This window comes from Podarcis tiliguerta, assembly GCF_965153285.1.
Source record: "Podarcis tiliguerta genome assembly, chromosome: W".
Lineage (NCBI taxonomy): Eukaryota > Metazoa > Chordata > Lepidosauria > Squamata > Lacertidae > Podarcis > Podarcis tiliguerta.
Window position 1 is genome coordinate 3,056,254 of NC_139552.1, and position 16,012 is coordinate 3,072,265.

Here is a 16,012-nt window from a genome sequence, read left to right on the forward strand (position 1 = left end):
CCGCAACACAAGGCAATGGTCTCACGCTTCACTCCAAAGGTCCAGAAGACATCTAGATCTTTCTTCATTGTCGACAGAGACAGACAAGATGGCGATGGAGATAGCAGCATAGTCAGGTTTGCCTGCCTTCAATTAAGATTTTAAGTAGTTTTTTTTAGCCTTCATGGACTCTAATTTTATAGTTTTAATGATTTATTGGCTGCCTTTTATTGTTTTACTGGCTTGTTGCTGTGCTACTGACCAAGCTGCCCTTCCCCACCAACAAATGCCTAAAGAAGCGGCTCCTGTGATTGATTGCCTGCTTTGATTCCTGGCTAAAAACTTGAAACAACTGAGAGACGCCGAGAAACAAGGAGCGGCTGAAACTGAAGGCAAGTTCTGCTTCATTTTATCCCCTGAAGGCAAGTTCTGCTTCATTTTATCCCCTGGCACAAGCCCTATTACTTTGCTGCAGTAAACCATTCTGATTTATTAGTCATTTATAAATTCTTTGAGGGTGACGAGGTTACTGGAGATAGCCTCGGTATTTCTGCTCACAAATATAAGGGGGAAGACACCATAGGACAGAAGCATTAAAAGCCCTAAAGCTGAGAACTAAAGACGGAAAAGGGAGCAGAAACCCTAGAGGCCCACCGAGATAAGGGACAAGCATGAAACCTTGCTTGTAAAACAACCCTCCCCACCCTCTGAAGGTGGGAAACCAGAAGATAAACATAATCCGTCTTGTGATTGAGCCAAGTGAAGCAAAAAAAAACCCAGGACTAAGAGATTCCAGCAAACTGCTCTCAATTACCTTTTCCCACGCTCAACATGGTCCTTACAAGAAAGAACTATATGGACCTGGGAATTGCACCAATATCATCTCAGGGGGAGTGGGAGCCCCGAAGGAAGCAAAGTAAAATCACCAATTACTTCCCCCATAAAGAAGGGAATAAGAATCCACAGCACGAGAGCACTTCAAAAGAAATTGCCCCTACTGTGCTGGATTGGTCAATACAACGCAAAGACTTACAAACTGAGCACAAAAGACCAAATTATTCCAGGAGCTGGGCGCAGGAACTGGACCTAGCTGAGAACGTCTTGATGACCAATCCCCCCAACCTTAATGACCTCGAGCACCAAAAATCAACTCAGAGTCTCAGGGAAAACCAGCAAGACCCCCAGAATCTCAGGGAAAACCAGCAAGACCCTCAGCCTACAGTGAATGCCAACAGTATAGAAGAGAGGGGTGACCAGTTACACGATCAAATAGATCAGATACGCACAGACCTCTACAATATAAAAAACTTCCTAGCAGTAACAAATGGCCTACTCCTGACGCTTGTGGAGAATTTCAAACAAGCAAAAAGAGCCACAGATCAGACCCTGGACTCAGATGCTAGAATCTACATACCACCCAAAAAGAACTCACGCAAAAGAAAACCGGAACCCAAGACGAAGAAAACCAAAAACATCAAAAACTTTAAGCCGTCTAGAAAAACCCAACACATCAGTAAAAAACAGTGGCAGAAAAATCAAAGCTCAAGGCACCAAAGAGTTCGACAAGGGAGACTCGCCTAAGACCAAACCCCTCCCCATATGTGAAAATAATTCCCCAAGTACATACAAAGAAATAAGTCCCCCCACGGCTGTTCTCCCCCTATGTTCGCCCAGCCTGACAAAAGCAACCAAACTACAGTTGGATGCTTCTGCCTTGAACCCACCTAGGACCCCTGTAGCAACGGCAAACAGAAGTAAGTTGGGGATCTCCAATATAGACGAAAACCCGCAGGAACTCCAAGCCCCCAGTAGAAAGAAAGAATGGATCCTGGTCCTAAGCCCGGAAAAGATGGTACTCACGAACTATCCAAAACCACTGGGTCCTCGCCCAGGGACTGACCGTGTGAGGCACCTGCTGACTATTATAAACAACATTCTACCTGGGGCAGTTAAAGCAACCGACATAGACAGTATAGACTACCTATATCAAGATGGACATTCAGTCCGCGCCCTGATCACTTTTACAGATCATAATCTGGTCAACTTTATCTTTAGAACAAGAAATCTATTCTCAAAGAAAGGAATAGATTTATTAAGAATCTTTGAAAACAGAGCCCCGCTAACCTCCCTACTGGCGGCCAAGGGGGAAGGGAGACCAGGAACAGAGGAACAAAACAATAGAGTGCACATGCAACAAAACCAGCAAAACCAGAGCTTAGTGCATCAGCAGGAAAAAATAGCTCCTAGTGAGACTCAACTTCATTTGAACGACAGAGAGGACTCTTTCTCCATAGAAGAACATGCCTTAATAAATCGGTTCTGGGCACTGCAGACGCCAGCCCAAAAGGAAATCTTGGTTAGACTGGACACCCTGAGAAGCAGACTGACCAAAAAGGAGGCCCATGTTGAGACTACGGAAGGCTCACGCACACGGCCTATATCCCCCAAGTGCCTAGTGGACAAGAGGACGGCTGGAGGCGCCATTAAATGTGTAGATTCGGAAGACCAATCGCAGCCCCCGCTGGTGTATGGTAAGGCAAAACTAAAACAGACTGTCACATCTCCGAGTACCTGGTTCAACTATCTAAAACTCTCCCCAAATGAAATAGCTACTCCCCCAAGTCCAAACCACCCCCTTAAGTCCCCAAGAGCTATGGATAATCACTCCCTTATGCAGCAGATGCCTATTGACAAACTTAATGGGAGTGTTTTTTTAGATGTAAAGGGGTCACTGGACTCCGTGGACCCAACAAATCTACACCATGGAGGGACAGAGAATTAAAGCTGCTGTCCTGGAACATTGCAGGATGGCGCACTAAGAAAAACAATCAACAATTTGCAATGTTTCTTAAGCGATTCGATATCATCTTCCTGCAGGAGACCTGGTACAGCGACCCCATTCTGTTCAATGGGTATTCTTGCCACTCCCTATTTGCTACTCCATCTGTGAGGGGAGGTAGGCCTTGTGGAGGTTTAGCTAGCCTTATCTCCACAGAGCTTGAACATTCCTTAAAAGCCCTCCCAAACTGCAATTCACTAGCCACGGCAGTCCTACTCAAATTTAAGAGAGATGCACTGGTAGTGGTCAATGTCTATCTGCCCCCCTGCCAAAAAAAATCTATAGTGAAAGCTAACTGGGCAGAGTTAGAGATATTCCTAGAGTCCATAGAATCTTCCCACCCTTCTACACCGATCATAATCGGGGGGGATTTCAACGCCCGTATGGGAACTGATGATAACAATCTTTACAGCCAATATAATCAGATTCAGGACCCTGAAAGTCCAACCGAAGCAGGCGTTTCACGACTTTCTAAAGATAATAAATGTAATTTCTCGGGGCTATGTCTAGCCCAGGTCGCAAAAAGAAGGGAGCTGATGGTATTAAATGGTAGTAAGGAAGAGGATCGCCCAGGGGAGTATACCCATTTTTCAAAGATGGGAGGAAGTGTGATAGACTATATTCTGATATCAAGATTCGCCTATAACTCTGTGTCGAAGTTTCAAGTGGGACATAACACCGAAAGCGACCATCTCCCACTAATTTTAGCGCTCAATGGCCCATCGTTTAACAAATCCACGGCTAACCTTTACTACACCCCCATCGTTAACCTGGGACCATTGGCCCCCAGAAGCATTAAATGGTCCCCCATGCTCAATACAGAGCTAACTCATCTCCTCCATTTGGAAGATGTGAAGACCATCTACTCAGCCATTGTATCAGCTAATACCGGGGGAAAGGCCATGGACTCGTTCAACGAGCTATTAGCAAGACTAAAGACCTTCCTAACAACTGAGATACTTAATTCTGTTACAAAGCGGGCAAAGGATCAAGAGAGATGGTTTGATTTGGAGTGTAGACAAGCAAGGAAACGTCTGAGATCAACCTATCAGAATTACAGAAACATTGGAGCACCCTCGCTATTTATGGCCTACATCTATTTAAGACGAAATTACAAACAGCTATTAAAGGTAAAAAAACAAAAAGCTGAGAGATTGGCCTGGTGTAGTTTAGTGAAGGCCTCGAATGAGAAAGACTCAACCTCCTTCTGGCGTACCATTAGGGGGCTCCTGGGCCAAGAGCGGATTGGTCCCACATGTACTGTAGAACCCCAGGAGTGGACGAAATATTTCCAAACCCTCTTCTATGACGACAAAGCTCAGCACAATGATCCAAGTGCCTACTCCAAGAATTTACCATATTGGCCTCCTGTCTCCATAGAGGAGGCGGGGAAACTAATTGCCCAACTGAAAAACAACAAAGCCCCGGGCATAGACTACATTCCAGCAGAGCTCATGAAGAACAATACCAGTTGGTGGGCTCCTATAATGGCGTCAATATTTACATACATTGATTCAACAGGCATAATCCCTGGTTGCTGAACAGAGGCAGTAATCATCCCAATCTATAAAAAGGGTCCAGCGAGCTATAGACCCATTAGCCTCCTTCCTATCCCCAGCAAATCGTATGCCAAACACCTCCACATCAAACTAATTGACTGGATGGAAACTGAGGCAGTGCTGGCAGAGGAGCAAGCCGGCTTCAGACAGGGCAGAACAACAATAGACCATTGCTTCGTATTAGCACATCTCATTGACAAATATGTCAATAAAACACGTGGGATTCTATACGTAGCATTTATTGACCTGAAGGCGGCCTTTGACTCGATCTCACAAGTCAAACTTTGGGCTAAGCTCAATGCTACCAACACTGACAAAAGATTACTATTCTTGATAAAAAGCCTATATAAAGACTCCAAGTTATATGTAAGAACCTCAGTAAATGGGCAACTAATTGCCACCAAAGGAGTCAAGCAGGGCTGCATTTTAGCCCCGGCCTTATTTAACTTATATATAAATGACATGGTCAAATACCTAACATATTTAGTCTGGCCAGTGTAAAGGCCCGCCTGAGTTTTGGAATGGTTAAGGTAGACAAATAAGGTGCCCGAAAATCAAAGTGGGAGGGGGGCAGATAAGCGTACCAAGCACTAAATTTCTTAATATAGGCCAGATTATTCTGCTGCTCAATATCCTTCATGCACTGATCAATGATGGTTTTTGCCTTGGAGAGACCCATTTTCAGTAGATGCTGTGCTTGTAGGCCACATGTAAGTAGTTTTTGATGCACTACTTTGGATCACCGACTTCTATGAGCATCTTGTGCTACTAGAGGTAGTAGTCCGGATGGGTTTAAATTTAAACGAAGCCAATAGTTGAATGTTCTTAACCAGGTCCGGGTCTCGACGGAGAGGAGGCCAGTCTCCAGCCGTAGGGCTGCATTTGGTACGCATGGTGGAATGGCTAGAATCTCTCTTAAGAATTTAGACTGGACCGTTTCAAGTGTGCGGCAATGATTTCCCGTCCAGATTTGGGCCCCGTAGAGTAATTGCGCCAAGGGTTTTGCTTGAAAAACCTCCAGAGCTGCTGGGATATGTCTGCCCCCCTTCGTAAAGTAAAAGCGAGACAGTATTTTGGCACTTTGAGATGCTTTTTCCCTAGCATATTTATGATGGGCCTCCCAGGCCCCTGTTGACTGGAAAACTACTCCGAGGTATTTGAAAATTTTGACCTGTTCTATTGGCTGATTGTCCATTTCCCATCTGTGATGTCTGTGTCTCCTAGCGAAGACCATGACTTTAGTTTTTTGGTGATTAACCACCAATTGATCTCTCCTGCAGTAGGCTGAGAATTCTCTTAGTAACCTTTTGAGGCCTACTTTAGTTCGTGATAAGAGAACCGCGTCGTCCGCATAGAGGAGCGCTGAAATTGATCTTTCGGCCAGTTTGGGGGCATGATGCCAATCTTCCAGAGAGTTATTGGGCAGAATCACTCAGCTGTTTTGTTTATACTTGTAATCACAGATTATCTTCACCGATTGGTTGTACCCCCTATGAAAAGATGTTCGGCAAGAAACCATACCTCAAGCACATGAGAATTTTTGGTTCTGACATGTGGGTTCACACACCACAAAGCTCCAAGTTAGGCAAATGTGGTTTGCATGGTATCTTTCTAGGCTATCAGAAAGGTTCTTACAGAGTAATGATGACTGACACTAACACAGTCAGGCTCACTAGAAGTGTTGAGTACAATGCCAAGTGGGGGGAGAATGTGGGAATTTTCCAATGTTATCCTGATGACACTGAAGAGTCTGAGGATAAAGAGCAGCAAAATCCCACACCCACTGATGAAGGTTCTGATTCTGAATCCAAAACTGAATCACGTGAATCAGAGGATTTCAAGAGTGCTAAGGCCTCTCTGCGACCCTCTGAAGGCTCTGATCGAGAATTGGAGGAACCATTGTTCACTATAGGCCACCTTTCTCCTAAGAAAGAAGAGGAGAACGTTGAAGACCTACGTCTAATTCGCAGGTCTGAAAGAGCCACAAAAGGAAGACCTCCAAAGAGATTTGCTGATGCATTTGCTAAAGCAGCGAAAGCTGTAACTGCTGTTAATAGCTCCAAGAAGGTATTTGAACCTTCAAGCTTCCAAGAGATCCAGGCTTTGAATTCAAAGGATGCTGAGCCATGGTTAACCACCATGAAGGATGAGCTTGATTCCTTAAGGGGAACAAAACATGGGAGCTAGTTCCGACAGTTCCAGGGATGAAACTGCTTGACAGCAAATGGGTTTTCAAAGCAAAGACAGATCAGAATGGCAAGATAGTCAGACACAAAGCCGGATTGGTAGCCAGAGGTTTTTCACAGGTACCAGGAGAAGACTATCACGAGACCTGCTGACCCACTGTGAGATATGAGAGCACTAGGCTTATGCTCAAACTTGCTGCAGAAGAGAATCTACACGTTTCTCATCACGATGTGAATACAGCATTTTTGTACGGAACCTTAGGTGAATCACTTTATATGCTTCCACCTGATGGCGTACAGGTAAAACAGGGATTTGTTTGCTCTCTGAAGAAGTCCCTATATGGTCTCAAGCAAAGTGCACAGTTCTGGCACTCTAAACTCACTGAAGTGTTATTTTCTCTAGGTTTTCAGCAAGGTAAAGCTGATCCATGTGTATTTGTCAAAGAGGAAGGGCAAAAGAAGCTGTATTGCTTGTTTTATGTTGGTGATATTCTTTTCTTTTCTTTTTTTTTAAAGATATTTTATTGGGTTTTACAATAAGTATAACATAACAAAAAGAAAAAGACAATACAACATATAACAGAAAAATACAATAACATACCATATAAACACAAAACAACAACAACATATAAAAGAAAAAAGTAAAAACAATTTTTATCTCATTATAATCTTAGCATTAACTTGTGTCACCGACCTCCCCAGACCTTCCTTCTCTGTATTCCAGATCTTATATTCTATCAGCAAATTCCTTCCCTCTGTCTTAATTTAATTTTGTCATAATTTTAATATCTTAATATAATTGCATTTCCATATATCATAAGATATTAATCTTTCTTAGTCTTTAATTTTTTTTTTTTTTTTTTACTAATAACCTTTTACGTTCAATCTGGTGTCATCAAACATTCATTATCTTATAGTGTTTCTGTAAATAGTCTTTAAACTTCCTCCAATCTTCCTTCACCGTCTCTTCTCTCTGGTCTCTGATTCTGCCAGTCATTTCTGCCAATTCCATATAGTCAATAACTTTCATCTGCCATTCTTCCAGCGTGGGTAGTTCCTGTGTCTTCCAATACTGTGCGATGAGTATTCTTGCTGCTGTTGTAGCGTACATAAAGAATGTCCTGTCCTTCTTGTGTACCTGTTGGTTGACCATGCCCAGGAGAAAGGCCTCTGGTTTCTTTGGGAATGTGTATTTAAACACTTTTTTCAGTTCATTATAGATCATCTCCCAGAAGATCTTAATCCTTGGGCACGTCCACCAAAGGTGAAAGAATGTACCTTCAGTTTCTTTACATTTCCAGCATTTATTATCGGGCAAATGATAGATTTTTGCTAGCTTGACTGGTGTCATGTACCATCTGTATATCATTTTCATGATATTCTCTCTTAAAGCATTACATGCTGTAAATTTCATACCAGTGGTCCATAACCGTTCCCAGTCAGCTAGCATTATATTATGACCAACGTCTTGTGCCCACTTAATCATTACTGATTTCACTTCCTCATCCTGTGTATTCCATTTCAACAGCAAATTATACATTCTTGACAATATCTTAGTTTTGGGTTCTAACAATTCTGTTTCCAATTTTGATTTTTCCACCTGGAAGCCAATTTTTCTATCCAATTTGTATGCCTCCATTATCTGATGGTAATGAAGCCAATCACAGACTTTGCTTTTTAATTTATCAAAACTCTGTAGTTTCAGTTTATCTCCATCTTGTTCTAGAATCTCCCAATATTTTGGCCAATTGGCCTCCATATTGAGTTTTATTAAAGCTTTCGCTTGCATTGGAGACAACCACCTTGGAGTCTTATTTTCAAAAAAATCTTTATATCTAATCCAAACATTAAACAGTGCTTTCCTGACAATGTGAATTTTGAACATTCTATGCACTTTGACCTTATCATACCATAGATATGCATGCCAACCAAATACATTGTTGAATCCTTCTAGATCCAGTATATCTGTATTTTCAAGAAGTAGCCATTCTTTCAGCCAGCAAAAAGCTGCTGCTTCATAGTAAAGTTTCAAGTCTGGCAGGGCAAAGCCTCCTCTTTCCTTTCCATCTGTTAATATTTTAAATTTTATCCTTGGCTTTTTGCCCTGCCAGACAAATCTAGATATGTCTTTCTGCCACTTCTTGAAACAGTCAATTTTGTCAATGATCTGTAATGTCTGGAATAAAAACAGCATTCTTGGCAATACATTCATCTTTATCACAGCAATACGACCCAATAGAGAGAGTTTCAAATTAGACCATGTTTCTAGATCTTTCTTTATCTCCGTCCAACATTTATCGTAATTGTCTTTATATAAATTCCCTTTTTTGGGAGTCATGGTAATTCCCAGATATTTCACTTTTTTCACCACTGTCAAACCTGTCTCATTCTGAAACCTTTCTTTTTCAATTTCTGTTAAATTTTTTGTCAAAACCTTAGTTTTTGTTTTGTTTAATTTAAAACCTGCCAATTGACCAAACTCTTGAATCAGTTCTAAAACTCTTTTCACACTAGATTCTGGCTCCTGTAATGTCAAAACCAGATCATCTGCAAATGCTCTTAATTTATATTGTTTAGCTCCGACCTGTATCCCTCTGACCATTTGGTCCTTTCTAAGCATATTCAACAGCACCTCCAGGACTGATATAAAAAGCAAAGGGGAGATGGGGCAACCTTGCCGTGTTCCTTTTTCTATTCTGAACTCCTCAGTCAAGACATTGTTAACAATTAATTTAGCTTTTTGTTCAGAATAGATTGCTCCTATACCATTTTCAAATTCTTGGCCTACCCCCATGCCTTGGAGATTCTTCTTCATAAAACCCCAAGAAATATTGTCAAAGGCTTTCTCCGCATCCACAAATATCAGAGCTGCTTTTGTATTTATCTTTTCCTGTAAAAGTTCCAAGATGTCTATTATATTCCTCACATTGTCCGATAGATGTCTTCCTGGGAGAAAGCCTGCTTGGTCCTTGTGAATCTCCTCTACTAAAACTTTCTTCAATCTTCTAGCCAAGATGTCTGCAAAGATTTTGTAATCCACATTAAGCAATGATATAGGCCGATAGTTCTTAAGTTGATGTTTTTCAGATTCTGTCTTTGGTATAAGAGTCACAAAAGCTTCTTTCCACGTTTCTGGTGCCCTTTTCCCCTGGAGTATATCATTACATACTTCCTTTAAGGGCTGAATTAGCCAGTCTTTCAGTGATTTATAATATCTTGCAGTCAACCCATCAGGTCCTGGAGACTTGCCCAATTGCATGTTTTGAATGGCACTCTCCACCTCTTGTTCTGTTATCCTACAACTCAGTTTGCATTTACTTTCTTGAGGTATTTTCGGTAGCCCATTCACTTTCAGAAATTTCTCTATATCTGCTTCCTTCTGTGGTTGTTGAGAGTAAAGCTGTCTAAAGTATTTTTGAAAAGCACTCCTAATCTCAGCAGGATGCTGTAGAGTTCTTCCTTCCACTTCCAAATTTGTTATTGTATTCATTTTCTGTCTCTTCTTTATTTGCCATGCCAATAACTTTCCACATTTATTTGCAGATTCAAATGTTCTTTGTCTCATTTGTCTGATCTTCCATTCAATCTCTTGATTTATCATTTGCATGTACTGTACTTGATATAACTTTATCTCTCTTAGGATTTCTTGTGATTTTGGTTTTGTTCTCAATCTCTTTTCACCTTCCTTAATCTTTTCCAATATCTTTTCTCTTTTTTCCTGTTGTAGTCTCTTCTTGAGTGCATTCTGTTGTATCAGAAATCCTCTCATAACAGCTTTACTTGCGTCCCAAATGGTTCTTTTCTCCACCGTGGTGTTCAGGTTTATCTCAAAATAGTCTTTCAAGGTTTTCTGGGCTTTCTTGGCTATTTCCTCATCTCTAAAAAGAGAGTCATTCATCCTCCATCTAAAGGAACCAGTTGGTAGTAGGTTCATTACCATCTTTACTGCATTATGGTCGGAGCAAGTCTTTGGGCAGATTTCCACCTTTTTTGTCTTCAGTGCCAGTCCTCTAGTGATCCATATTTGGTCAATTCTAGTCCAAGTCATTTTGGCTTCAGAAAAGAAGGTTCCCTCTCTTCCTAAAGGGTTTTTAGTTCTCCAGATATCAACCAAGTCCAAGTTGTCAGTCAATTCAAAGAAAGTTTTCGGTAGTCTCCCATCTTTGGTGACTACCTGCCGTTGTGCCTTGTCCATATTTGTTGAAACTACTCCATTCATGTCTCCGATCAAAATCACATTGTACTCCAAATAGTCCATCAATGTCTCATGCAACCTTTTGAAAAAATCGGATTTTCCTTCATTTGGTGCGTATACACCCACTATCAAATATTTCTGTCCATGGTATTGGATTTCAATTGCCAGATATCTTCCTTGCTCGTTGTCAGGGAACTGCCATCGGAAGGATAGGAGGTGCAAAGGCTCACTGAGGTTGAGAGAGACACAGCAGCTGAAGAGGGAACCAGCAGGGGGAGAGCAGGAACTTCAAGGGAAGGTGAGTCGGAGGGATGGCTCAGAGACGCTTCCAGCGAAAACAGCGGGGAGGTCTCAGGACCTCCTATAGGGACACCCATCCCTCGCCGGAAACTGTCACGCCGAGAGTCCAGAAGACGTGTTTCCGTTAAGGAGCTTTTATGTTGGAAACGATTCCGAAAGCAACCACTTTCGGATTCTGCTAGCGATTGACGCAGCCATGCTGGAGGGGCTCCGTCACAGGCAGAGGTTTGAAAACTTGATCAAACTCTGAGGGACTTGCAGTTTACGCACAAGCAGCTCATCATCCCATCACACTCGTCCTTAAAAATAAATTTTGGTGACAGGCTCTCTTTAGCATAAATTACTACTCCTCTTTTTTTAACTTTGTCAGATGAGATGAATTCTTGACCCAATCTTTTATTAATTAAAATTTTCCTGTGGAGCCTAGTCACATGTGTTTCCTGCAAACAAATCAAGTCCAATTGTTCTTGTTTTAGGATATGGAAGATCGATTTCCTTTTTCGAACCGAGTTTAGACCGTTACAATTCCAGCTCAAAAGTTGCAGAGACATGATGTATTTTTTTCTATTTTAATCCTCCGGATGCACCCAACGTCTTCTCCTCTTCCGGTCCCGGTGGTGTCTTTTTATCCAAGTTCAGATTCAATATTGCTTCTGCAGCGTTCTTCCTTCTTTCCTCTAGTAAGTCCACAGTTCCTTTCTGTAGGTCTTCCCCGTAGACATCCAAAAAGCTGTTTTTATCTTCCACTGATCTTATTTTTATCTTTCTTCCTTTGAAGCTGAAAGAAAGCCCTTCAGGAAATTCCCACCTGAAAATAATGTTGTTGTTCCTCAACTGAGTGACCAAGTCCTTGTATCTAGCTCTGAGGTCAAGAAGGTGTTTCGGAATGTCCTTGTAAATTTCAGCTGTCGACTGGGAAATTTCCAGTGATTTTTGAAAATGCAGTCCCAAACTCTTATCACTTTCTTCTTTAGATCTTAATGTAACCAAACAGTCTCTGATTTTAATCCTTTTATTTGTTTTTCCCAGTCGAAAAGCACTTAATATTTTGAATTCCTCTTTTTCCGGGTCCAGTTCCCAAAATTTTTCAAATTCTTGTGTAAGAAGGTCCCGTAGACTCTCTTTCTCAATTTCTGGCACACCTCTGATTCTAAGATTAGTTTGCTTATCTTTTAGTTCAATCATAGAAAATCTTGCTCTATGGTCCTCAAGTTGTCTGTTCATCGGTGGTAGTTTCTCCTCAGTAGCAGCTACAGCTTCTCTGGCTTCTCCTGCAATCTTTCTTGTTTTAACGGACTCCTCCAACAGCTGTTTAGTTGAATCCGTATTCTGTTTAATACTTGCAGTATTCTGATCTATTTTAGAGGATGCCTCTGCTACCCCTTTGTTTGTTTCTGCCACTTGTTTTTTTGTTTCTGCCACCTCTTTTTTTGTTTCTGCAACTTCTTCCGTCAATTTATCTATTGATCCTTGTAGTCTTGCAAATCCTGCACTTATCAACTCTTCTGTAGATGGCATTCCTTTTCCTTTTGGTTGTGCAGTAGCACCTCCTGTTGGGTCTAAAGATCCTCTTCTTCCTGGGAGAAAAGATTTGCCTGATCTAGTAGTTTTCTCCTGATATAGTTCTGTTCTCCCTTTTCCGCCTGCCATAAGATATCCTTTGTCTCAAGGTCAGGCTGCAGCTGCAACTTGTTTTCAGTTCCGAAGCCAAACAGTGGAAAGTTACTAAGAAACTTTGCTTACTTTGTAGCAATGTCCATGCCCACCAGGGGGACCCAACAGTCACAAAGTCCGAGGAAATAAAGTATCTTCCGTCTTTAACTTCAACTTTATAGCAATATTGTATCAGTATTTAAAATACAAGTTCAAACTGTAGCAAATTTAGTCCTGTTGTAACTATATTTTCCTATAAAAGCTTTCCGCGATCCCTTTCCGAGGCTTACTTTCAGTTTTGACAGCTCAGGACCTAGGAGTCTGAGCGGTGATTCCGATGCTTAAAGCCTCTTTTCCGCAGGCAGTAAAAGTCCTTTAAAGTTTCCCCCCCTCCTTTCCTACCTCCCGGGGGGGGGGGGGGGACTGGTCTTTCCAAAGACTTCAGATTAGTTATTTTTCATCCCTTTTTCCAGGTATTAGCAAACACAGTCTTTACTTTCTTCTATTTACAGGCGGAAGGCTGACTTCCTGTTTAGACCTTTCCGCTTCAAGTCCAAATCTTTTAAAAGAAATTTAAAGTTCCAAATCGTTTCCAAATTCAAAGGCTTGGTTTCTTTAAATTTTTATATCTCCCCTACTCACGGGTACTTCTTTTTTGTAATCCGAATTGTCTCAAGAAGAAGCTGAACGCTCTCCGATCCCAGCAATGCGACGTCGCTCCGAGATAGTAGCGATTGACTCTCAGCACCGCGCTGAACCCCCCGCCGCACTCCGGAGCCTTTTTTTTTTTAACTCCAGAGACGTTCTGGAGTCGCATTGATGGTGCCCGCCGAGTCCCACGGCCGTAAGCTTCCTCCGCCTACGGTTTCATGGGGTTACCGCGTCACCGTTGCGGCAAAACCCCGTCTTTCTCGGAGCTCTCCCTCTGCTTTTCAGAGGAAGGCAGCCATGATCGATGGCGCTCAGCCCGGAAGTCTGTGATATTCTTTTCTTTTGGAAGGATATCAAAATGTACCATAGCACCCTAGCTCAACTGAAGGAACACTTTGACATGAAAGATCTTGGTGAAGTAACCAACTACCTATCTCTGGAAATAGAGAGAGACCAAGACGGTAATATTCTAGCACACAAGTCACAGAAAATTGCTGATGTGTTAACCAAACTAAACCTGATGGATGCTAACCCTGTAGACACACCAATGACAACAGGTTATCAGGTAGATGACACTGAAGAAACATTTTCTGACACTACACTGTACAGAAGTGTGCTAGGCAAACTAAACTTCATTGTCAAATGTTCAAGACCTGACATTGCAGTTAGCATGAATTTGCTAAGCAGACAAGTCAACAATCCTACTGTTAAGGATTGGAAAGCTCTGAAACGCATAGCACACTATTTGAAAGGTACTATGCACTACAGACTGAGATTTAACAATCAGAAATCTGGAGGTCTTGAAATATTTGCTGATGCGAGTTTTGGAAGTGACGCTACAGACAGGAAAAGCACGTCTGGAGTTTGCTACATGTACAATCAGGGTCTATTTGATTGGTCGTGCAAGAAGCAAACAACAGTAAGCTTAAGTTCTTGTGAAGCTGAACTGAGTGCACTGTCTTATTCACTTGTGGGTTGTGAATAGTTGTTACAATTGTGTAAAGACATGAGAATTCCTGTCAAATGTCCAATCCAGTTTTATCAGGACAACAAAGCATGTTTGGCTTTGCTGACTTCTGAAGGTTGTAAGCAAAGCACGAAGCACTTGCAATTGAAGCTGCAACATGCTAGAGAATGTGTTCAGAGAGGACTCGTAACGGTGTCCTACATGCCAGGTAATGAAATTCCTGCTGATTTATTGTCCAAGGTTGTTCCGAAGGATCAACACTGTACCTACGTACAGAAATTGGTTTTGTACTGAGATTGTACTGACAATCTGCCCAGTGGTGTTCACAGAAAGGGGGAGGATGTTAGTTTCTGTTTCTCACTGAGCAGCTGCTGCGAGTCACAGGACTCTGTTTACATTCCAGAGACCCTGCAGTCTCATGGGAAAGGGAGACGGGATGTGACGTTAGTGGTTTCCCGTTTCTTTTGTTCCTTTGTTCAGTTGCTCTCTGCTTTCATAGAGAGAGGATATATTTTCTGTTCTGCGTAGTTTAGAAATAAAACTCGTTACAATGTAGTCAAACCTCTCATCTCTTCCCTGTGCTGGGAACCCTGCTGGATAGAATGTGCTTGAGGCCTTATCAAAGGCTCAGGTCATTAAACACGTTGGGGGCGATTTCAAAGGCTCAGCTCGGAGGAAGATGAGGCCTTATTGGCTTGACCGAGCGGTGTTCCGACAACACATGCTTAAGGAAATCAGCCCTGAGTGCTCACTGGAAGGACAGATCATGAAGCTGAGGCTCTAGTACTTTGGCCACCTCATGAGAAGAGAAGACTCCCTGGAAAAGACCCGGATGTTGGGAAAGATGGAGGGCACAAGGAGAAGGGGACGACAGAGGACGAGATGGTTGGACAGTGTTCTCGAAGCTAGCAGCATGAGTTTGACCAAACTGCATGAGGCAGTGGAAGACAGGACTGCCTAGCGTGCTCTGCTCCATGGGGTCACGAAGAGTCGGGCACGACTAAACGACTAAACAACAAGAACAACAAACCACATGCTTTTCTTTTTTTGTTTTTTTATTTATTTAATAAATTTTTATTCAATACAAGTTAAAATACATACATATTCACAACAAAAGAAATTACAAAAGAGAAAACCAAATAGATCTATCCAAGGAAAAGGAATTAGAGAATATTTTGTCTCTTTTCATATTTACAGTTATTTATACCTCTATAAAATGCTATTCATAATAGCACAATGAAATGAAATGTAAGATAACAGAATAAAGAAAAAGGGAACAAAGAGAGAATAAAAAAGTAAAAGAACAGATCATATATGAAATTTTTTTTAGTAGATAAGCACTCACAATACATACCCATTTCCCATCTATATTTACATTCAATTGTATAATTTCGTCTTGTCCTTATCTACCTTAAATAGTTTCTTTTGAAAGAAAAAAGAAAAAACAGGAAAAAACAAAAGAAAAAAACGACTTCCACCGTTTACCTCACGTGTTTTTAATAATCCGTTCTTCAGAGCCTCTGTTCTTCATATTTTCCCTTTGGGTTTCCTTAATGTCTCACTTTGTATTTTTTATATTACGCACAAGATTATTCTAAACACAACCAGATTTTTGTAGTTGAGCCCTGGTTTTGTAAATAATCATTTAAACACTCCCATTGCTTCATAACCACAGTTTTTGAT